This window comes from Chelonia mydas, chromosome 5 (assembly GCF_015237465.2).
Source record: "Chelonia mydas isolate rCheMyd1 chromosome 5, rCheMyd1.pri.v2, whole genome shotgun sequence".
Classification (NCBI taxonomy): domain Eukaryota; kingdom Metazoa; phylum Chordata; order Testudines; family Cheloniidae; genus Chelonia; species Chelonia mydas.
In genome coordinates, this window is record NC_051245.2 from 57,812,438 (window position 1) to 57,826,667 (window position 14,230).

Here is a 14,230-nt window from a genome sequence, read left to right on the forward strand (position 1 = left end):
TACAGTGACAGTCCTGATATTCAGGGCTTTTTCTATATGGGCGCCTACTGCCCTCCACCCCATCCCGATTTTTCACACTTTCTATCTGGTAACCATAACAAAACAGGCAAAAATATGACTATCAACAAATCAAACAATTTCTCCTGTGAAGTGTGAAGGAAGAAAAAAGATACTGCTCTTGTTATACAGCTTTAATATCTATTTTTAAATACACAGAAGAAGCTCAGACACATTAATGGGAGTCGTATGTCAGATATATTTTACTTTAGTAGGAAGAAAAGTTCACAGAGCATTAGCAGATGTCATCACCCCAAAAAACAAGCCAGAAATGACTTTAGGATTTAATTTAAGTTACAAGAAGTTATTATGTACCCAGAGCCCACTATAATGTAATAAGGAATCTACACATGAGAAATTAATGTGAAAGGGAAATGTTTTCTGAATACCTAGTGAATTTAAAGAAAATGGGAAGAAAATGTAATTTTGATTATAGATAAAGAAATATATAGTTAAAGCATTGCATGACAGATCATGTGGAGCCGTTAGTTCCCAGACCATCAGTGTAAACCACATGTACAACAGATTTAACATTATTATATCATTATATATGCTGTGACCAGATATCTGGATGATATAGTAATTACAGGTGTAAATGAGAGAGATAATTTGAGAGACCTGAAGTCTGTTGAAATATTTAACAAGATGTGACTTCTGAGTGAAAAAGGAGAAATGTGCCTTTGTCCAGTCAAAAGTGATTTATTTGCATGATGATTTGATGTGGGAGGCTGAAAGTCTCTCCCAAAGAAAGGTGTAATGTAACTATTCTTAGGAATCTGAGAGGAACATAAGAACATAGAAAATGCCATTCTAGATCACGCCAAGGGTCCATCGATTCCTGTATGCTGTCTATAACAGTGGCTGAGTACCTCCATAATAGACAATTATGAAATAACTTGCGCATGGAGGAAGCGTCTTCCTAATTTTATGCAGTTTTTGACTCACTTTTCCCCTGAAACGTTAGAGTTTTATATCCCTTTATGCATTTTAATTTTATTTATTAACTTGAGATGCTTTTATTATTCATACCAAAGACATGATCCTCTTTGGGAATCTCTGAGCTTCAATTCCTTGTGGCTGTGACTTTCACTGACTCATCAGACATTTTATAAAAAGTATTCCTATTAGCAGTTTTAAATTTGTTGCCTTTAGTTTCATTTGGCATCTTGGTCTTTGAGCGAGTCATGCCTACCATTCATTTGTTTATATCCCTTTATCAAGTCTCTTGTTATTCATCTTCTGTCTAAACAACATAGCACTAGTTTTTTAAAAAAATCTCTCTTCACATGTTAGCCTTTCCATGTTTCTCATCATCTTCATTGTTCTCCTCCTGACTCTTACTGGTCAGAATGACCAAAATTCAAGAGAAAGGTAGGTATTCTCTCTTTTTTTTTCTCTATATAGCCCAAATGTGCCCATGTCTTCCCTGTTCTCCCTCCACCCCCAGTGTGCAGGAAGAGCAGAGGCTCTCTGAGGCTTCTCAGCACCCTGCCCATCCTCACATAACAAAACCATTCTGCTCACAGTCTGGTTCCTGATTCCCCCCTGCTTCAGGGTGGAGAGTAAGCTTTGGCAGCCCTTCTGCAGGTTCCCCCCTTTTGTACTGTGGAAATAAGGGGCACCTTCATTGTGAGTGAGTGCAAAGGAATTAAAATACATTTGAGTTAGATCTTATTCTTTGCAGATCAAATGTTGTTGAACTTTGAATATTTAGAATCTGGATATGTAAGTAAAACCTCTCCCTTTTCTCTGACATGGAGGATTTGATTTCCCTCATTAGCCAGTGAAGAGTCTATTTCAGGTGTTTGGCCATCCGTGATTTCTACATAGAATGAAGACTGTTGAAAATGATGCTTCCCAGTTATGTCTTTTGCCTGCCTCGACTCCCCCAAAACTACCACCACCTAAAAGCTTTATTTGTGCAGCAGGAAATAAATTCTGGTATTTGCATTTTTTTTTCAGTAATTTCCCAGTGACTGGACATAAGCTAAGATGAAGTCTAGAAGCTTTATCCATTTTGGCTAGAAGTACATGAGATACAATAAGACATGAAATAAGACAAGACTACCTTGCATCTATGTCTAAATAAATTCTGGATACAGAACAGTGCTGATACACTACTGGAATGAACAGCTTCTAGAAGCTGGTAAAGATTATAATGATGTTTTCTTTCTGAAATACTTTTCTGATTTAAATAATGGAGGCATTTGCTAAGGAAATATAAGGTATAGAGCTGCACAGAGGATGAAGTTGTCCTCCATACAGCTCTATACCTAATATTTCCTTTGCAGAGGAACTCACGATTTCAAAATTTGTTTTCACTCAGATTCAGAACAAAACTCCAAAATTTTGCATAAAAGAAAATTTGGATCAGTCAAAACATTTTGTTGCGATAAAATTGAAATGCTTTGCTTCAATTTAATTATAATGCAAACAAAAAAATGGAAACAGCAATTCTGAAAGGGAAAAATCACTTTCATTCTGAAAATGTCAAAATGGGACATTTTTACATTTTTAAACTTTTTTTTTCCTTTTTCTTCCAAAACAAATTTTTGAAAAAAACTGACACGATTTCCCAAAGTGTTTTGATTTTCACAGTATTGCATTCTCTGGCAGAAAACTGTTCCATTGACATTTTTCCCACCCGATCTTGTCAAATGTGTGTTTCAGGACTCAGTTTCCAACAGTCGCTTTTTGGGCAGAGGGACTCTTAAAAAAATTCTATTTTAAATTGTGTGATTTAAATCAGACATAGGTAATTTAAATTATGTTAAAGCAGTTGAAACTACACTAAATAAAATATATGTGTGTATTTAAATTAGATGGGTAGATGAGTCCGTTTAGAAAAGCTATTCAAATTAGTACAGACTACTGGGAAACCATGACATAATTTTGTGTTACATATATGCAATCTGTACTTTGACTCTTTCCGCAATATTATATATTCTATTTTTTGCTTTTAGAACCATTAGCTTAACTCTCCTAAAAAAAAGTGCCTTTAAAAATAAAATCAACAGACTTGCAGGGTGACATGTTGATGTATCTTTATCTGAAGCACTGGCTTTGGTTCTACATGTTTTCACTGCTCAATAAATTCTGGGTTGTGTCTAGCTGAGGGTTCAAGATTACATTTGACAAAAGAGACTGAACTTTTAACCTTTCAAGAACCCCGATTTTAAAACTATTACTAACAACTGATATTCCTTTTGGCTTTTGTTTCATCTAAGTAAATTCTAAGCCTCACTGAGCGTGCAGATAAATATATGGTGTGTGTATAGATAGATATATTATCAATCTGAAATGACAAGAGAAGTCCCTGCAAGACTTACTAAGCAAAGGGATCATAGAAGCCCCCACTTCACTGTGATTTCCAACTGGCCCTTAAATGAAGAACTTCTGTGTCTTGGTTTCCAATGTGAACTCATTCACTCATGTACAAGCTCTAAAGTATCCAAGGGGAATAAGTAGGTCATCCTCTGATTTCTAAACTCACATTGCCAGTTCAGCTGTGCTGTCTGCCAGCTAGTTACTGTCTAAGATCAGGCATCACTTCAAACTGATTGCACAATAGCATCTCCATTATTATTTTATATTCAACTTATAAAGTTGACAGGAAAAGAAGCCAAGTAAGAATAGATTTCTAGAACTCTATTCACCTTTTTGTCTTCATGCCCTTATACTCAAGATCTATAAATGGGTAGCAATCCAGATCTATCTCTGTGAGAGGCTACAAAGTGGCATCTCTCTTTCTTACTCAGAGGAATAATGTGATGAGCAGTGAACACTAGAGGGGGAGCTTAACCGTTCAGGAGAGTTAAATCTCCAGACCCTTTGGGAGAGGATCAGAATGATACTAAAGCCACTGACTTAAACAAGCAAAGTTAAGGCTTGGGCAGCCACGGTTCAGAAGTCAAGAGGTCAAGAATGGTAGAGAGCCAATTTATTGTCATTTTCCAAAAAGGCAGCAAATCATAAGTAGAATTGGGAAGTTTAGGCTTTGCTTCTATGATGATGTGGTATATTTCAAAAACCTCTCTGGAGGCAGTTTAACATGAAGAGTAGGATTACAGGGATTTTTTTTCCCAAGAACTGTCTGTCATTTAAATGTCTGAGGAATGATAGAATGAATTATCATAAAATTTTGACAAATTTGATGTCTCAACCAAAGGGGGAAAACAGACATTCCACTTATTGGGTTCTAATAAAACATGACATTTAAAATGAGTTTACATGGCAGTTAGACCTTTGCTTTTTTTCCCTCTGAGTCAGAAACGTTTGTATGTGGAGAGCAGTTATTTATATCTGACGCTTGTCTGAGATAGGAAAATACACTTCTTTTTGTCCTCTACTTACTGTGTTTTAATGACTTTGTGCTTGTTTTGCCTATTGCACATTCATAGACTCTTAATTCAAAAATCTCACCCATTTATGCTAGAATTTGTGCAAATCCTTTAGTACAAAAATGTTAATATGTATTTATTGCATGTTCTTTTATAGAATTTGATCTGTCACACAAACATCACATTGTTTTTATTTTTCATAGAAAAAGGTTTCACTTTTTTACACTTGTGAGTAATTGAAATGTCCAAAACTTTACAATATAACCATAAATCTTTTTTACTAGTACTACATTTTTGTTCCAAATGAAATAACATAAGGGGCCAGCTCTAGCCAGCTGTTTGTGTATGTGCAATGCTGCAAATGCATATACATGCATTTTCCAGGTGCAAATCCTTTCAAGCATCCTTTACATTCTCCTCACCACACACTCACAGGTGATAGAACATGCACCCACAAAATCCCATACAGGGAAATGGGGTTTGCTCGTGCACATTCTAACATATGTATATGAAGGTACTAGAATCATTTAAATGCACATGAATGGGTTTGCAACTGGAATGTGTCATGCATATATGTGCAAGTGCAATTTTGTGTATGCAAAACTAAGGGCTCAGGGATGAAAACCAAGCTTTTAATTCATAAAATCAGATACTCAGAGCAGTCTGGAGTAATGTCTACAGTGTAGCTTGGACCATGCCTCCAGCCCGGGTGGATAGACGCTCACTGGCTCTGCTCGAGCTAGTACACTAAAATTAGCAGTGTAGATAATGCAGCATGGGCAGTCACACAGGCTAACCCACCAGCTCCCCTGGTGGTCTCAGGTGACTAGCCCATACCACAGTGTCCATACTGCTATTTTTAGTGTACTTGCTGTAGCAGAGCTAGTGTGCATCTTTTTACCTGGGCCAGGAGCATGCTCCCAGATGCAGTGTAGAAATATCCTTTGTGAGATCACTTTTCCCTCCATCCTCCTTTTCCACTCTTGCATAGCGGCTGCACTCCATTACCCCCCATACAACTGCGAGTGGAGTTCACAAGAGATGCAGTAGAGAGTATGCTGCATTCCCTGGAGGGTCTAGCACTGATGCACTAGCCTTGTGTGCCAGAGAAATTCTTGCTGAATGAAGAATTCCTCCTGGCACTGTTGCAGGGGCAGTCCAGCTAGTCATCAACCCCAACAGGGACATGCCTAAGTAGCATAAATGGAGCCCAAATGTATATTTTAAAAAAATAATTAAAACAAGATACAATCATGTTTTGTTCCTTCTTCAGTTTGTTTACTACTTTGTATGCAGTGCTAATTCAATATATATTTACTAGAGAATAATATGTTGATATTATAGCTGCAAGACAAAAGATTAGCAGGAATTAGGGAAGCATGGATCTGGCATCTAACATAGGTGCAGGTTTCTTTCTTCAAGAGTCTCTACAGAGGATTTTCCATCTTTCCGCCGTTCTTTATAAGAGAGAGAAGTATTTTTATTATGATAGCTTCCCTCCTATGAAGGCCCTGCCTCATGGTGACCAGTTAGCCAGCCACAGCTTTCTTGGGAATGCTAGCATGGATCTATTCAGATTTACAATATTGCTTACATAGGTCTTAAATTGTATCTAAATTGAAAGTAATTGACTTATATAAAACATGTTCTTTTCTCCAGTTGGCTATTAATGATGCCTTATTAATTTTGTCATACATATAAATCTGTTGTTTTATGTATTTAAAGTTGTGTAACCTGTTGCAAATAATGTAAGAGATATAAACCATCATGCTTCAGGACTTATGCCAACCACTAACTCAGGAGTTTAGGAAAAAACTCGCCCAATTGGTATGCTCTTTCAGAATTGTCTGTTTTGAGGTTTCTTGCATCTTCCTTTGTAACCTATATAATTTACTATTGGAGACAGAATACCACTACACTGATCCAGTCTGGGAATTCCTATGATTCTAGTGTTTCGGGAAAGGAGCATATCAGATGGATGACTATAAGAGGGATAAGAAAAAGTTTACATGTGGTGCAAATATAAGTTCTTTGTTGTCCACATCTAGTATATCCTGATACTACTATGATAGCAGTATCCATCTGAATAAACTCATTCAAATGATAAAACATTAAAGAGATATCAATTTGGAAGGAAGAGCAGGCCCACAACATGCACACAGACAAACCACAACCAGCATGGAGAGCCATAAGCGATCTAGTATATCTTTGTGAAATCTTCAGTGGTTCCCAGTCAGTGGGATGATGACAATTTTGAGTTGCCACCAGATTCCAGGTTGGATATTTGTAAGAAGATAAAAGTAAAAATATTTAATCACTAAGGCTAAATTTTAAATATCAACAAATAAATAATACTGGCTGAAATCTGAACACTAGGGAGCATGACCATGTAGAAGAAGGTGATAGTTTCCATAGGAGACAGAAACCAGCATTATTTAATTACAACATATTAGGCCATATTTTTCTCTATAATATCAATGAATCCACATTGATTTCAGTGGAGTGGCACCACTGTAACTAAGATGAGAATTTGAAGTGCTATTCTTTTTAAGTGGTATTAGTTTCTTTTTGGACAGGATCTTCTTACTTCTGTGTCACTATCCCTTCTCTCCTCTCCCAGTTCTTGTTTCTCCCTGCTGCTTGAGGAAGGAAAATATCATATGTAGCAGGGGTGGGGAGATCTTCTTTTTCTTTCTCTCTCATTTACTTATGTTGCTGATGCATCATTTTATAATCCATTGGAATGAACTGCACAAATTGTGCCTGCTCTGCGCTAGGTGTTCCTATTAATACAATTTTGGGATATGAATCTTTTTTTTTCTACCTTGAAATTGTAAAACTGGACTAGTGTGTGAGCAAATGTATCGGAAGTACATCAGAAAGATTAAATGCTACTTGACACTGGAAAAAATGATACAAAGAAAGATAAATCAATTATTAGAAAGCAAAACATTTCATAAACTCAGTATGACCCCAAGAGTTGTAAATCTCGATTTACGTTAATGGAAAATTGAACCTAGAACCTAGTGAGTACTGTTTGGAGAAATTCTGGTTAATGAAGCAATCAAAATGGGAACGCTATTTAGAGAGCAAACATGATGAAGTTAAAAATGGGTCAAATGACTGTTTCAAGAAAATCAGTCTTATAAAAGAAAGTACTTACTCATCTTTTTTTTCTTATTTAGGAAACAAAGACAATGAAACTTTATTTAGCAAAATTATTGTTCTATTGGAGAATTGGCACTACCTACTGCTATTCACATTTTTATGGAAATGCTTGGGAATTCTGCTGCAAATAAACATGGGAAGTAGAGAAAGTCGATGAGAGATCTGCGATTTTGTGCGTCAAGTTTATTTAACTACAGTGTAGTAAGATGACTACAGAGTGCACACACCATGATTGTCTTCTGTTCATTCATAATTCTGGATTGTACTATTGTGTCATGCAATAGTTGGTCTTGTGATGGATGAATTGGAGGGAACCACTTGTGTAGTCCAATAGAACTTAATACAGAAAACTATTACAGTAGTCATGGTCAAATCAACATTTACTGGAGAAAACAAAGTGTGATGTCTCAAGTATTAATATTGGGTAACGGAAGGCAAGTGCTGACTTTCTAAAAGAGACAATTATACATCTAAATTAAATGGCTATACGTAGTTAGAGCCAGATTTTTTTAAGGTGGCCTCACAAATTGCACCTGTAATATTTCATATTCCAAAGTTTTGTGCTCTCGCATAGTATCAAAATATGCTGTTTGTTTGTTTGTTGGGGTCCTTGTAAAGTGACTCACAGTTGCATCTGGTCTGTGGCAAGCTAGGCTGGAACTACAAGGGAGTGGTGGCTCCCAGCTACTAGTGCGTGGGGGGGGGGTGGGCTCCTTCAAAGACATTCACACCCTTTGAAGTCCTTGGCTGCGGAAAAGCAAGCTAGTTTGGTGTTGCAATGGAGAAGGGTATCCCAACACTAGTGCAGGAGGATTGTCCTTTAAAAGGACCCTTCCTCTCCCTCCATCCCTCCCCCGCCAAAAAAAGGTCTGTAGCGGGTTGGGTGGATCTTTCACAGTGATTGTGTTGTGCTGCTACATATACTCTATCTTTACAACAAATGCTTTGCACTCTGTAGCTTTAGAGGCCATTACCACTTCTTAAATGTGAAAGTCAAAACGATCTTTACTAACTAACATACAGTTTTCCACCACTGTTCCTAAGTATGTCCCTAGACCTGGCTCCCTCTATGTATGCCTGTCTATAAAAGTTTGCAGAGTAGAGGAATTTTGTGTATAAAATCACAAATACTGTCGATGGTGAGAGAGTTCCAAAGTGTCAAAAAAGTTAAAAGCCCGTGGTGTCTTCATTTCTTAAACATATTGCAGAGTTGATCAATACTGGCTTCTAAAATTCACTAATTTTAAAAATAGTTTATAAATTAGTAAATTTTCTGAAGTTTCAGCAACTGCTGGACTTTAGGCCCATTCCCAAACTCCGGGGCTAAATTAATCACTGGCAAATGTGGGTACAACTCTGTTGACATCAAGTGACTTCCTTCAGTTACACCATTCTTGAATTTGAATGTTGGACTCACTATTATTATGATAGTAACAAGAGTCCCCAGCTGAGCCTGGGGCCCCATTGTGCTAGGCACCATTCAAAGCATTTTCAGAAATATTTCCTTCTCCAAAGATTTTTCAGTCTAAATAAACAAGACAGATAAAGGGTTAGCAAGAGGAAGGGTTATTGTCCCCATTTTACAATTCAGGAACTGACGCACAAAGACTTTCAAAGGCACCTAATGGATTTAGGAGTCAAAGACCTGTTGAAAGTCTATTGGACTCATGCACTTAAATCTCCTCCAGACATCTTGACCCAGAGTGTAGAAAATTGTGTCTGCTGCTGGTGCATATGTATTCTCTCTGCTCTAGATGCACAGAGATGGTGGAGTGCTGTGCTGGAGGAAGGATGGCACAAGAGATATAACAGGCAGGCAGGAGAAAAGGTGAGAGGGAATAACAGAAAGCAGCAGGAGCTACAGGGAGAGAGAGGAGGAGGAGCCTCTTATGTACCTCTCTAGCACCCCCAGGAGCCTGGACTGATTAACACCAGCTTCTCAGGGAGCTTCCTGTTTCCTGCTGCTTCCCTGAACCCACTTGAGGAGAACAGGCAGTCAACTGAAGTAGTAGGAGCCAGTTAGGCCCTTAAGACGCTGATATCTTCCCTGCTACCAGCCTGCTTATTTGTCCCCCTCAATTGAGTGTTGAGAGCCACTATAGCTGGCACAGAACAGCAGTCATGAGTGAAAGAAGAAAACGTCCCTCTGGGGAAGCATTCAGAAAAAGAAAGAAAGCAAAGGAATCTTTTCTATCTAAGCAGGAAGGAGCTCTCCTGAGATACATAGACACAAATGTTCATGGTGAGCCTTCTGGCCCCAGTGAGGAGGTGAGTGGTGAGGAGATGCCTGATTTTCCAGTTAGTCAGAGTGCAGGTGACCTGGCAGCTACTGCAGCATCCATATCTCCATCTCAAATGGATGTAACCATGCACATTCCTGAAGAAAAGTGTAGATCAGAGAAGAGTGTGGTGGAGGCGCAAGGAACAACTGCTGCTGAGTTTAGTTCCTTAAGTCTAGATGATCCAGGACTGTGGACCCACCTGAGCAGAAGCCTGAGGGACTTCCTTGTACTGCATGGGCCACAGCAAGTGAAAAACTTCATGTTCCCCAAAGACAATGAAAATAGAAGTTTCCATCCAACACATTACTGGCGTGAAATCCCCAATGGTGACAAAGTGGAGAGGCCATGGCTTATGTACTCAAAAACCCAGAATGCTGCATACTGTTTTTGTTGCAAACTCTTCCACTCTAATGTTCCAGCCACATTGGGTTCTACAGGAATATAAGGACTGGAAAAATCTGGCTAGAAATCTGGCATGCCATGAGAAGGCAGCAAATCACCAGAGAGCATTCCACAGGTGGAAAGAGCTTGAGATGAGACTAAGGTTAAAGGCCACCATAGATGATCAGCATCAAGAAAAGATTCCATCAGAGTCTCTTTACTGGCAAAATGTTTTGAAAAGGCTCATTGCCATTGTGAGAATGCTTGCTACCCAAAACCTAGCACTGCGTGGCACTTCAGATCAGCTGTATGTGCCAAACAATGGAAACTTCCTTAAAATTGGGGGCCTGATGGCTAAGTTTGATGCTGTACTCCAGGAGCATCTAAGAAGAGTCACCACCCAAGAAATGTACACACACCACTACCTTGGAAAAACAATTCAAAATGAGATCATACAGTTTCTGGCAACAAATTCAAACAGAAGATTGTGGCAGATCTGAAGTCAGCAAGATATTACTCTGTTATTCTGGACTGCACACCTGACAGCCATACGGAACAAATGACTTTAATGGTGCGTTTTGTAACAACAACAGAACCTAGTGAAAATGTCCCTGCAATGGTGACTGTCAGAGAGCATTTTCTAGAATTTACTACAGGAGCTGGTGTGACAAATGTGCTCCTTAAAAAGCTGGAAGATATGAGAATTGCGATAGCTGACATGAGAGGTCAGGGCTACAATAATGTTGCCAACATGAGAGGAAAGAACAGAGGAGTGCGGACATGGATCCAAGAGTTAAACCCTCAAGCTTTTTTTGTCCCATGCAGTTCTCATTCATTGAATGAGGTGGTCAGTGATGCAGCATCAGCTTCTAGTGAGGCTGCTGATGTAATTCAAAGCATCTATGTATTTTTCTCTGCATCAACTCATCGATGGCAAATTTTGAAGCAACATCTGGGAACATCCTCTCTGACACTGAAACCACTGAGTGCCACACAATGGGAAAGTCAAGTGGAGGAGATAAAGCCTATCAAACACCGAATTGGGAAGATAGATGATGCCATAGTTGCCATTGTGGAGGATAATGCTATGACAGGAACTGTTCGTGGGAGAACAGTGGCAGAGGGAAATGGAATCACCAGAAACCTACATAACTTCAAATTTCTGTGTGGCCTAGTGTTGTGGCATGACATACTGTTTGAAATAAATGTTGTAAGCAAGAGACTCCAAGGTGTTGACCTTGATATATCTGGAGCAGTGGAACAACTGGACAAAGCAAAGTCATACCTACCGTCTTACTGGTCAGAGAGGGATTTCAAAACATTCTGAAGAGTGCACAGAAGTTGGCAGAGGAACTGCACACTGAAGCTATTTTCCCACCCATTCAAGAATACAAGAGTCACTGAAGAAGAAGACATTTTGATTACAAGGCATGGGATAATCCCATAAGAGACCTCAAACAACAATTCAAAGTTGAATTCTTTAACCAGGTGCTAGATTGTGCAATTCAGTCAGTTGAAGAACATTTCATGCAGCTCAAGGAACACAGCAGTGCATTTGGGATGTTGTATGATATTCCAAAACTCCTCACTATACCTGAAAGAAGACCTACGCCAGCAATTCAGGGCACTAGAGACAGTGTTGACACATGAAGACATGCGCGATATTGATGCGAGTGATTTAGGTGATGAACTGAAAGACCTTTCAAGACACATTTCAGCAGGATCAACTCCAAAGGCTGTCCTGGAATATATGTGCACAAATAAGATGACCACCCTCTTTCCAAATGCTTTTGTTGCTCTGCGCATACTTCTAACACTTCCTGTAACAGTTGCCAGTGGAGAACGCAGCTTCTCCAAGCTGAAGTTCATAAAAACACATCTACGCTCCACAATGACACATGAGAGGCTGGTCGGCCTTGCAACCATCTCAATAGAGCATGAGCTGGCCCAGACTGTGGACCTTCAGCAGGAAGCAGTTCAAATCTTTGCAACCAAGAAGGCACAGAAAGTATCACTTTAATTATTCAAACAGATAAAAATGCCAGTGTTTGGTATGCAGACAAGAAAAGTTACATTTGCTGTTCAGGCATTTGAAAGTTAAGTGTTACTTAAAATTTTTGAACAAGGCATTTTAAGTTGTTAGTTCTCCTTTATTGGGGTAGGTAGCAGAGTAGTACCATGAGAGGAGTAGAACAGGAAGAAGGCAGAATTGAGACCTTTCAAAGTTTTGGCCCAAGCGAGTGGGTATGGGGGCAGCCTTTGAGCTCCCTGCCTCGGGTGCCAAAATGTTGTGGGCCGGCCCTGCTCCTCCTCCATGAAGTAGGGTAAAATTTTCAAAAGTGCCAAGGTCCCATTTCCAAACATGATTTAGGAACCTAAGTTCCTCGGGTGCTTCTTAAAATTTTGCCTGGGCAACTCTCTTACTCATTTTACAAAGGAGTAACAGAAAAGTTAAGTGACTTGCTCCAATACATATGATACACGGACGTAACTGCTCAGACTTCTGTACTCCCATCCATTCCTCTGTCTACTAGGCCACATTCCCAGATTACACTTTTAATTAGAGGCCTGTAATAGCTCATGACACAACAGGATATGTGAGGAATCTAGACAGTATGAATGCTTTGTCAGTGGATGTAACCTGTACAACTCAGCCACCTAAGTGGTTAAATAATTTCTAGAAATAATTCATGACCAATAATAAAATGCTATTAGGATGAACCTGAACAAAAAGAGGATGAGCCGAATTGTCTGTACAGTGATTTAATAGAACAGTTTTAGAAGTCCCCAAACAAGAAAACTCCTATCAGGCTTTAAAAGCCTGGGGAAGAATAAAACATTGAGGAGAAAAGCTGCTGAATGCTTATGGAAACTCACAATTGGAAGGATACTTATTTTCACAAAGTTAAATACAATCATCAACATTAGGGATGCTTTGTAGGGAAAAGAACTCTGAACTATTTATTTAAAAAGTTCTGATTGGCCATTATTACCTACAGAAAGGTCCATGATGGGTTTTGATTTGACGCTCTTTATAAATTATTAGTGGCTAAGATCTACTCAGAAAAAGATTTTTGTGTGACTTGATAGTAGAAACTAACAGAGCAGCTATCGGGGAAGTGAAAATAAGTACTGATCCTAACAGCTCTTCAAACAGGAACCGAGGAAGCAATCAAAAAGTAGAATGGTACTCATTGTGGTTGTGGGTGAATCTTGGTAGAAAAGTAATGGAACTCTCCAATCTCTCACTGATATTTTGTATTAGGAAATCACTTTAGTCACTCCATACTTAAGGTTGAAGTTAGTTTCCCGTTAGAAGCCTGATTTTTAAGTCCACGTTTCTTAATTTCCTTAAAAGGAAAACAATTATCCTAAAACTTTCCATCCTGCATCTCAGTCAAGGTTAGGGTGTTTAGGAGAAGTCTGGTGAAAATCAGAAAATCAGTTTTAAATGTACAGCATTATGAAGGTTTTCCTTTCACTCTTTAAAATGTTTCTAATGATTAATGACTTGGCCATGAATGCCAAATTTTGGTGGTTGGGGTGGTCTTGCTGAGGAGAAGGGCCTTCTAGTATATACCGAGGGGTTAGTGGGTACTGAAAGTTCTAACACAAACTTGAGGACATGTGATGGTAACATCCAGTCTTAGAATGCAGCTTTGGGGAAGCAAGAGAAGTGACTGCATACAGTGAAGACAGGACTCTGTTAGAGTTTGGAGGGGGTAGATGAAGGGGACGTGAAAGTGGGATAAAGGATATAGGAGAAGGTACAGTGAGTAGGTGCAGTGGACTGGGTGAGAACAGAAAATGGTTTGTGGGCGTGGAAGTGGAGTAGGAAAGGTAGACTCTCTTTCCCATGTTAAACTTTCGATGCTTTAGATGTTCCTAATTGTAGATAAAAACCTCCCTGTCTTCCTCTTCCATTCCTTTCATGGTCCACTACCACATATTTCACCCAGGCAAAAAATCTTCCTTCTGCTTTCCCACTTTCCTGTGCATGTG